The sequence below is a fragment of the Periplaneta americana genome, chromosome 9, assembly GCF_040183065.1.
Source record: "Periplaneta americana isolate PAMFEO1 chromosome 9, P.americana_PAMFEO1_priV1, whole genome shotgun sequence".
Lineage (NCBI taxonomy): Eukaryota > Metazoa > Arthropoda > Insecta > Blattodea > Blattidae > Periplaneta > Periplaneta americana.
Window position 1 is genome coordinate 32,238,655 of NC_091125.1, and position 9,157 is coordinate 32,247,811.

Sequence of the window (9,157 nt, forward strand, 5' to 3'; positions counted from 1 at the left end):
AGCGTCGCCGGATGTGCCGGAATTTTGTCCCGCAGGAGTTCTTTTACATGCCAGTAAATCTACTGACATGAGCCAGTCGCATTTAAGCACACTTAAATGCCATCGACCTGGCCCGGGATCCAACCCGCAACCTTGGGCATTCGAGACGTAGATGGGAAGATAATATTAAAATGGATTTGAGGGAGGTAGGATATAATGGTAGAGACTGGATTAATATTGCTCAGGATAGGGACCAATGGCGGGCTTATGTGAGGGCTGCAATGAACCTCCGGGTTCCTTGAAAGCCAGTAAGTAAGTAAGTACTGGCTTTTCTTTCTAATATGAATTAAAGTTTACACATAACATAATTTTAAAAATGTACTTTACTAATAGCATTTAATTGACAGACATGGGAAGTAATCTGTCCATCAATTCATTGTAATCATACCACTAGAAAAAAAAAATGTTTCTATACATTAATTAATTGTAGACAAAGAGAAGTAATGTTCACAAAATGTTAAACAATTCTGAGAAACAGTCGACATTTTAACAACAGATAAAACATCCACTTTACTTATCATCAATTTATTTATTTATTTGAAAAATTCTTCAGTTTCATTGGACAAACATTCTTTTAGAGATTGATATTTCTAAATTTTACACAATCATCTACTAAATCAACAATTTCCTGTAATAGAGTAAATATACGAAAACAAAGAACTGGAGTTTCAACCAAGTGATATACGTAGTTCAGTACTTCTTCGATCACTGTCCGCTGCCCGCGTATCTAAATAGATTATGTAATACCTGTAAACTAACATCTTTTCTTCAAAGAAAGAAATGCTAGTACTACTGTTTTTCCTTTCATGAACACTAAAGCTTAATTTAATCTAGTATGTAAAGATTCACTTAATTTATCAAGGTATTTAAATTTATTTTTTTTTATTATTTAAATTTAAATATGCAGAATAAAGAAATATAATTACAAAACAAACAAGAGAAATAGAAATAAAATAATACAAGCAATATAAAAAGAAGATACAGTAGTATTAATAAGGTAAAACGTAACTTCCAATACAGTTTAGAATATCACAATTACTCGAGGTTTAGGCCTAAAAGTTTGTTCCAGCTTAGGTTATAGTCTGTCAGGTCACTATTTAAAGAGTCCTCCATTGCTTCTACGACTTTCGGTTTTATGAATAATTAAGGACAAGAAGCCTGATGGTATACTGGAAACAAGTTGGCTACGATTCATACAAATTTTCCAGGAAAAACAAAAGTTTATGAGCAAATAATAAAAATTGGAATATTATCCTAAATTCCATATAGGGGAGAGTCGGGTAGTATCGGACATCGGGTAATATCGGACAGTGAGTTTCTTTCATCTACCACACGATAATAGTACCTGATTGACATGGTTACGTCTCTATGATGTCGCATAGAGAAACGTAACCATGTCATTCAGGCACTACCTTATGTTGGTAGATGAAAGAATCGCACTGTCCGATATTACCCGATGTCCGACACTACCCGACTCTCCCCTATATTGATATATTTTTAAATTCAAGACATTAGGACAGTTAATATAGGACATATCATCCAAAATCCGAAGATCTTATTACCCTGATCTCGATGAACAAGAAACCCTTTTCGCCCTGTTCCTTATTTATCTGAAGACGAAAGTAAAATTAACCACTTTAACGGTTTGAAAGCATTTCTTTATCAGTAACTGAGAAAGTCCAGCTATACAACTTCTGTAAATAATCTACCATTGTTTTTTTTTCTATCCTACAGAACGACGCAGATCCAGTGTTCCATTTCCGACATGGACATGCAGATCTATCTCCACCCATAGAAACTGAGTGAGTGTTCTTAAGTTTGTCCAGTAATAGCATGGTTTACATGTGATGGCTGCAAATGCCGCTTAGACTTTCAAATAGCATGCTTTTTTTCAATTAAAGGTATAGTACGTACAGTACGTATTTTCAGTCACTCGCAGTCTCTGATATCATTAGTGTACTGAATCCTAGACATAACTTTAGAGTTTCAATGCATATGAGCTATATGAGCTATAGATTATGAGTGCGGGCACACCCTTAGTATTTTATATTATGTTGCTTGGACATACAGCGCTTCCAGCAGGAAGCAAGGAGCCAATGAAAGTTGCATGTTTAGTGTGCTCCTCTAAAGCCTTGGTTTTTCTGAACCGGCGCATGCGAGTTGCGAGGTGCAAGGCCCGCCTCTCACAAATCAGGACTACACGAGAGATAGTGAGTGGTTTCTATAGCTACGACGTGCGCAGACCTCGCACCTCTCAGCCATAGAAACCACTCACTATCTCTCGTGTAGTCCGGATTTGTGCAATGTGGGCCTAGCAACTCGCATGCGTCTGTTCAGAAAAACAAAGGCTTAAGACCTATATTACACTATCAAATTTCTGTGTCACAAAAGTTTCATAAAATATATATGATACAATCTTTTACAGTGTAATATAGCATCTTTGGTCATATCTAGTTGTGACATAGTTCTGGGATAAAAGTTATTATCATCATAATACCTTTGATAAAATCTGTGACTAAGAACAAAGAAAATGGCGAACATTAATGCATATGATCTGTGAAAACCACAAAACTTTTAATATCACATTGAATCATATGAAATATTTCATCATCCATTCTTAAATACTTAGTATAGAATTTCACATCTTCACACTAAAGTTCTCTCAGTAGAGTTTGATTGATTCCTTTTGTAGACCTACCTTTTCTTCCTACCCCAATCTCTAACCCAATACCTTTCTTTTTTAATATTAATGCAATAACCATTACTGCATTTACAATAGCAACATGCATAGAACTGTTGTGGGTTCATTATTAGAACTGTGATGAAAGATATGATAAAACCTTTCACATAGTGTAATATACTCAAAATCTAACATTGGATCTTATTACATATTTATACATTATTTTTGATCAAACATTTTGTCATATTCTGTGACACAGAAAGTTTATAGTGCAATATAGGCCTAAGTGTATGTCGTGTGCGATTATGCTAGCTGAATGGTGACCTTAAATTTTTTTACATCGGGCTACAATGTTGTAAGTGATATTTTATCAATCATAGCAGATTATGTAGTGATTATTTTATTTAGTTCGTTTGAATGTGAATTGTTTTAATATTTGTTAATATTTAATCCTGAACTTTGAATTAGGTAATTGGTTTGCATATCAATTAGCGTTATATTATTTACCGAATTTGGGGGCCAATACGGAGTAAATAGCAGACTCTTCAAATGTCAGTAATTTCTTTGACTGTAACTTTGTGCTGGAAATTAATTGTGGAAGCAGCTGTTTGGTGGACTTAAATAGGACAGGTAGTGTGATACAACAAAGCAGAGATGGCCCACACCATAACTTTCTGGTCTGAGCACAAAAATTAAGAATTATGTTCGCCAATTCAGAAATCTTGGTTCAAGTGCCATTTTACAATTCCATGATTGAAGTTTTCGACAAGAAGGACCTCGGAATTGATCTGAAATACAATTAAAACGGTGTATATTTTAACATTTAGGACAATTTGGATTCACTCAGGAACGATAATAATAATAATAATAATAATAATAATAATAATAATAATAATAATAATAATAATAATATATTATTATTATTATTATTATTATTATTATTATTATTATTATTATTATTTGTATTATTATTCGTTTTATTACAAGGAAGCTGGTGTCTCTGTGATCCATCTGTGTTTGTTTTAATCCCAATCGAAATCACTGTTGTCGACACGTATTGTACGAGTGTTTGTCTTTTACTTTCATACCTGAGAGGTTTCTAAACAAAGAATATTTACTGTGGTTAAGTAATGTACTTTGCTCAAGATGCCAAGCTCCAGCAGTAAGTGGTACTCTTCCGCCCGCTACGTCTACCAGCAAGTTGTTGACTGTGAGTGATGGATGGCTCCATTCTTGAAGTATGGGTGGCGACATGAACTTATGGCTTTACTTTTTTTATCCACTCATGTAAGTGTTTCGATCTTAAATTACAAAAAGTTCGTGATTTTCATAATGTAGAAATAAATAAATTGCGAATGGTGACGTGAAATATGTTAAAAGGGGGATTTTTGATGCCAGTAAAAGATTTCACATTAAACCGGAGGATCGTAAATACACTGTGATCTAAAATGTCAACGATTTTTCTTGAACTTTATGTACACGTAGGAAACTATAAAGATATATGATTTGTATTAATAAATTTATTGTAAATCTAAATAATTTTTTGCTACGATAGTGCATAAGGTTGCATTTTACCCACTGTTATCAGTGTCTAAAGTGAGCCTTTAAAACACTAATGCGTAAAAAAGGAAGTAATCACTTTAGGCACTGCTATTCATTTTACGCACTGCCAAAGAAAATGTAATATTCAAAGTATAAATTTCATTCAGTAAGAAATGACTGCATTACCTCGATCTTTCATGACGTAAATATTACACGTAACACAAATAAGTAACAAATTTAATATTCACATCTATATTCTGAAGTTACATGTAGTAGCCTACTGATTGTAACAAGATTTTATCAACTGTGCCTAACTGGTTTGTTGATTATATGGCCAGTTTAGACGGCCATGAAATAGTAAACATGAATAAAACAGGCTGCCATTCCGTGGATACTTGTGTCTTAAAGATTCTGAGTTTAAACGGCCATGACATTGTGATCTTATAACCTCTCCAACTTGAAATATTTATTTGATGAAAATTTCTGCTATCATAGGAAAACATTGTATGACACAGGTTCGTAAAATTATCTTTTTGGAACGAGAGTCTTTACGAACTTCTTTCATAAAATAACTAGTAATTAAAGGAAAAGAAATAGGCAATGTGAGGATTTTTGGACACGAAAGTCAATATACGCCTATGTCTCTGTCTACTTTCCATACGGACTTCATGGTGAACGTCATTTAAAATGTAATGAATGTGCTTTTACCCATTGTTTACTATAATTCGCTTTATGTATTTTGTTTTGTAAATAATTTATTTCTTAAGTTGCGTTAAAATTATATAAAAACTAGTGGCTTGTGCAGCAAATACTGCTGCAAATTAAGTTCGTTAGACGTTCAAATAAAAATTTTTCAGATTTATTTTCAATGAAGAATACTTGTCTTTTTTATAGTTATCTGCTTCCATAATAATGAAGCATACTCCCTCTGAATGGATTTTTTTAGGCGAAATACTTTTTCTTGAACCTATCCAACTTCAGTTTTTGAGTTTCAACGCGAAAACGCAAGTATCAATGTCAGAACGATAGCAGAAGCTATTTCAGGTCATTGTGGATTGTAGGCAAAAGTTAAAAAAAAATGTCAGGTTTGCTAAGCTTTCGAACAATAGCATTTTCGTATAGCTGCTGCATGTAGAACTTGATATGTAGAGCGTAAAATCATTTTATCCTACTAAGAGATCTTGCTGAAATGATCTGGAGACTACAAAAATTTCTAGGCCTCTTATTTTATCAGTAAGTAATACCTTTTGATCTTTCCGTAGGAACTGTAATTTTTGCGCTCTCTCGAGCCAATACTGAAGACAATGACACATATCAATATCTACACTACACCGCCATTAAGTATATGAAAAAGACCCAACCCCACTGGGTTAATAAGTATAAAATATTTGATTTTTAATAACAATATTATTATCTTACTTCAGTTTTGTGGTTATATATAGCAGCCACTCAGTAAATTATAGAAATGAAGATCTAAATTAAGATATTCTCTACATTTACTTACATAACCACAAAACGTTTCACTTTCATGTCATCAATATAGCATCAATATTATGTACAATTAATGAAAAATAGATGCATCATGATATTAACTACAATAATATTTCATTTCTAATGGTAATAATGTCATCAAACCATCTCAAGTTTCGTAGATTTGAATATCCAATACACTGCAGAATCAGTTTTTAATAACAAATTGAATTGAGCATGTCCGCAATCCTGCAGGTCATGGCCTTCGTGTAATAGCCTATTGTTTATTGTAGTGTGTGTTTTGTTCTGAGATTCAATCAAGTCGGCCGTGATTGAATAAAATTAGTTCTCAAAACTGACAACAGATGGATTTTGGAAAATAGGAAAATTATGTAGGAAAATTAACATTTCACTGAAAACTACTATTTTTCCGAAAAACTTTGGATGCCAGGCATGAAAATGAGGGGTCACTCATTAAAATCCGTTCAGCCGTTTTCCCGTAATTTCCATTACCAGTTCAAATTATATATATAGATACTACAATAGATCTGTATATATGAGCAACAATAAGAATTAGAGAAATGGATTATATTTCTAGAACATTTCTCAGAGACAGAATTGCATCAGAAAACTAAAAGTGTAAAACCTGGATGTGAGAACAATAACGGTCGATAGCTGTACACGATCCTGGAACTTATGTTCAAATTATTTTTCTGGCCACTGCCATTACCACTTCACATACTGTAGGCCTACATCATGGGAACACCATTTAATGAAAACTTCATAACTTTTAACTTCTGAAAATTAGTGCTTCGAATCTGTATCATGAACCGTTTGCCATTTTCAAAACTGCATAGTTACAGTCCACTACATTATTCTTTGTAGCTCAGACGTAGAGCGAGTCCCTGTTGGTCCGGAGTTGCGTTAGGGCGTGAGTTCGATTCCCCTTTGGGCTGATTGTCTGGTTGTGTTATTGCCGAGGTTTTCCCTAACCGTAAGTCGAATGTCTGGTAATCTATGACGAATCCTCTGCCTCATCTCGCCAAATACCATCTCGCTATCACAAATTACATCGACGCTAATTAGCAAAATAGTTGATACAGCGTCGTTAAATAAGAAAGTAAAATAAAATAAAAGTAAAAATATTTTACTTCTGTATGTGAATGTAAACTATATTAGGCCTATACGATAGTTTGACCCACATACTGCGACTGGATCATAGCTTTATTTGTCAATGTCTGTATTAGTTGTTGCTCCACATAGTCTGATAGAAGAGTATTCATCTTCCGTCACAGGAAATTGATGATGACTTGTTGACGTAATTGATGATTGGAACATTTGTACTGACCACCCAAGGGGATATCAAAAGAAATGAACTCAATTCTATTGTGTTTTATAATTCGAAAGCTCTTACTAATCATAACAATCTCTATAATGCTCTCAGGTGCAAGAAAATTGAGCAGAAATTCTTGTCCATGCCTCTCCGTTGATATCAATGCTTCGATTCCGTGTAGGTCCAATATATTTTGTCTTTAAAACGTGGTATATACCAATATTTCTATTATGAAATCAAATAATTATTTTGGAGTTTAAATGAGTTATATGGATATTTATAGGCACATTTGATATACTGATAATGTACACATGAGGCTTGCAGGTTAGAGAATTAACGCTTTTAATTTCTGTCGTCATAATCAGCAGTATCATACCTTAGAAACAGACATTCTTACTTCAAACGAATTCGATCATTGCAACGTATTTCATGAAGATCGTGTGTTATATTTCCCCTCTTATTCGGTAAATATTGCGAGTAAAATCGTGAATTTTGTCCATATAGATAGACAGTCAAATAAATAATCCTTTATCTCTCTGGTATCCGGTTTTCGTGTAAATTTAATTTAAAAACCACTAATTTAAAGCCACTAACCAATACGACCAGCTTGCAACATTGTAGCTAGGAAGGGAAATGGGTGTAGTTCGCTAATCGAGACAGACCTGAGTTCGTTGACCTGTTACATCTGTATTAGGAGAAGAAAGATCAGTGTGTTAGCGACGATGTTGCCAGAATGCTGAAATTTTGAACTCAATTTCCTAATTAACGGTGCATTTAATCACAAAACGTAATATAGGTTTTCTATTCATTTAAGTGTACCCTATCGTGCCTTTTAACCTTCAGGATTAGGCCTATTTATTTTTACCGTTTATAAAGAAAAGTGATAGATTGTCAGCAGATTCAATTAAAAAACGGAAACAAATAAATTATATTAACAAGAATACTATGGAATAAATTGATTAATACATTTATAGCCCTGTCACCCAAAAAGCCTGAAGTAATAATGGAAGTAATAGCGATGAAGTTACAGGAGAATGGAGAAATTTACACAACGCAGAGCTGCACTCATTGTATTCTTCACCTGACATAATTAGGAACATTAAATCCAGACGTTTAAGATAGGCAGGGCATGTAGCACGTATGGGCGAATCCAGAAATGCATATAGAGTGTTAGTTTGGAGGCCGGCGGGAAAGAGACCTTTGGAGAGGCCGAGACGTAGATGGGAATATAATATTAAAATGGATTTGAGGGAGGTGGGATATGATGATAGGGACTGGATTAATCTTGCTCAGGATAGGGACCAATGGCGGGCTTACGTGAGGGCGGCAATGAACCTCCGGGTTTCTTAAAAGCCAATAAGTAAGTAAGTAAATGATGATGATGATTATGATGATGATATTTTTTTTTAATTTGGAATATTCCATAATACAATAGTTTTCCTTCTCTCTTAGTTACACAAATTTTCTGTGCCATAAATTCTACAGTGCTTGGGAAAAGTGACATAAGTCAGTTTCCACAAACCCTTTTTGATAATTTATTGACAACTTACACTGGTTTATGTCGATTTTATTTTTTTCTGTATGAATTATTGTAATGGGAGAAATACTTATGTCTCTTTTTCCAAGCGAGCAGATGTCACTTTTTCCAGGCACTGCAGAATTGTCCGCTTCACCTTCCTTGCATCAAGTCACGGCGAAGTTATGTCCCGTTTCACTCCGTCTATCCATCTCTCTCTCTGGGTCTTCCTCTTGTTCTTTCTCCCTTTGCTTTCCAGTTTAAAATTTTAGTTATCCCTCATCTGATATTCTTTTAATGTGCCCATACTATCTTAGTCTTTGTTCTTCTATTACCTCCAAGATGATGTTCTTGCTGCTCATAATTTTCCTAATAGCAGTATCTCGCACATTATTATTATTATTATTATTATTATTATTATTATTATTATTATTATTATTATTATTATTATTATTATTTTAGCTGATCTCCAGAAGTCACTTTCAGTTAATAGTAATTTGTTCACTTGCTGTGTATTAAACGTCCTCGTTTATGAACCGTACAATAAAATACTTCGAAAAATATTGTTAAATAATTT

General features: G+C 33.8%; 1 long non-coding RNA gene across 1 annotated transcript in view; it reads left to right on the forward strand.

The window, feature by feature from the left end:
• The first annotated feature begins 1,773 nt into the window (after window positions 1-1,773).
• LOC138705638 (uncharacterized) overlaps window positions 1,774-9,157 on the forward strand; it is a 160,825-nt gene continuing 153,441 nt past the window's right edge. Inside the window, exon 1 of the long non-coding RNA XR_011333707.1 lies at window positions 1,774-1,841. This is a non-coding gene — a long non-coding RNA (uncharacterized lncRNA). The remainder of the gene's footprint in view (window positions 1,842-9,157) is intronic.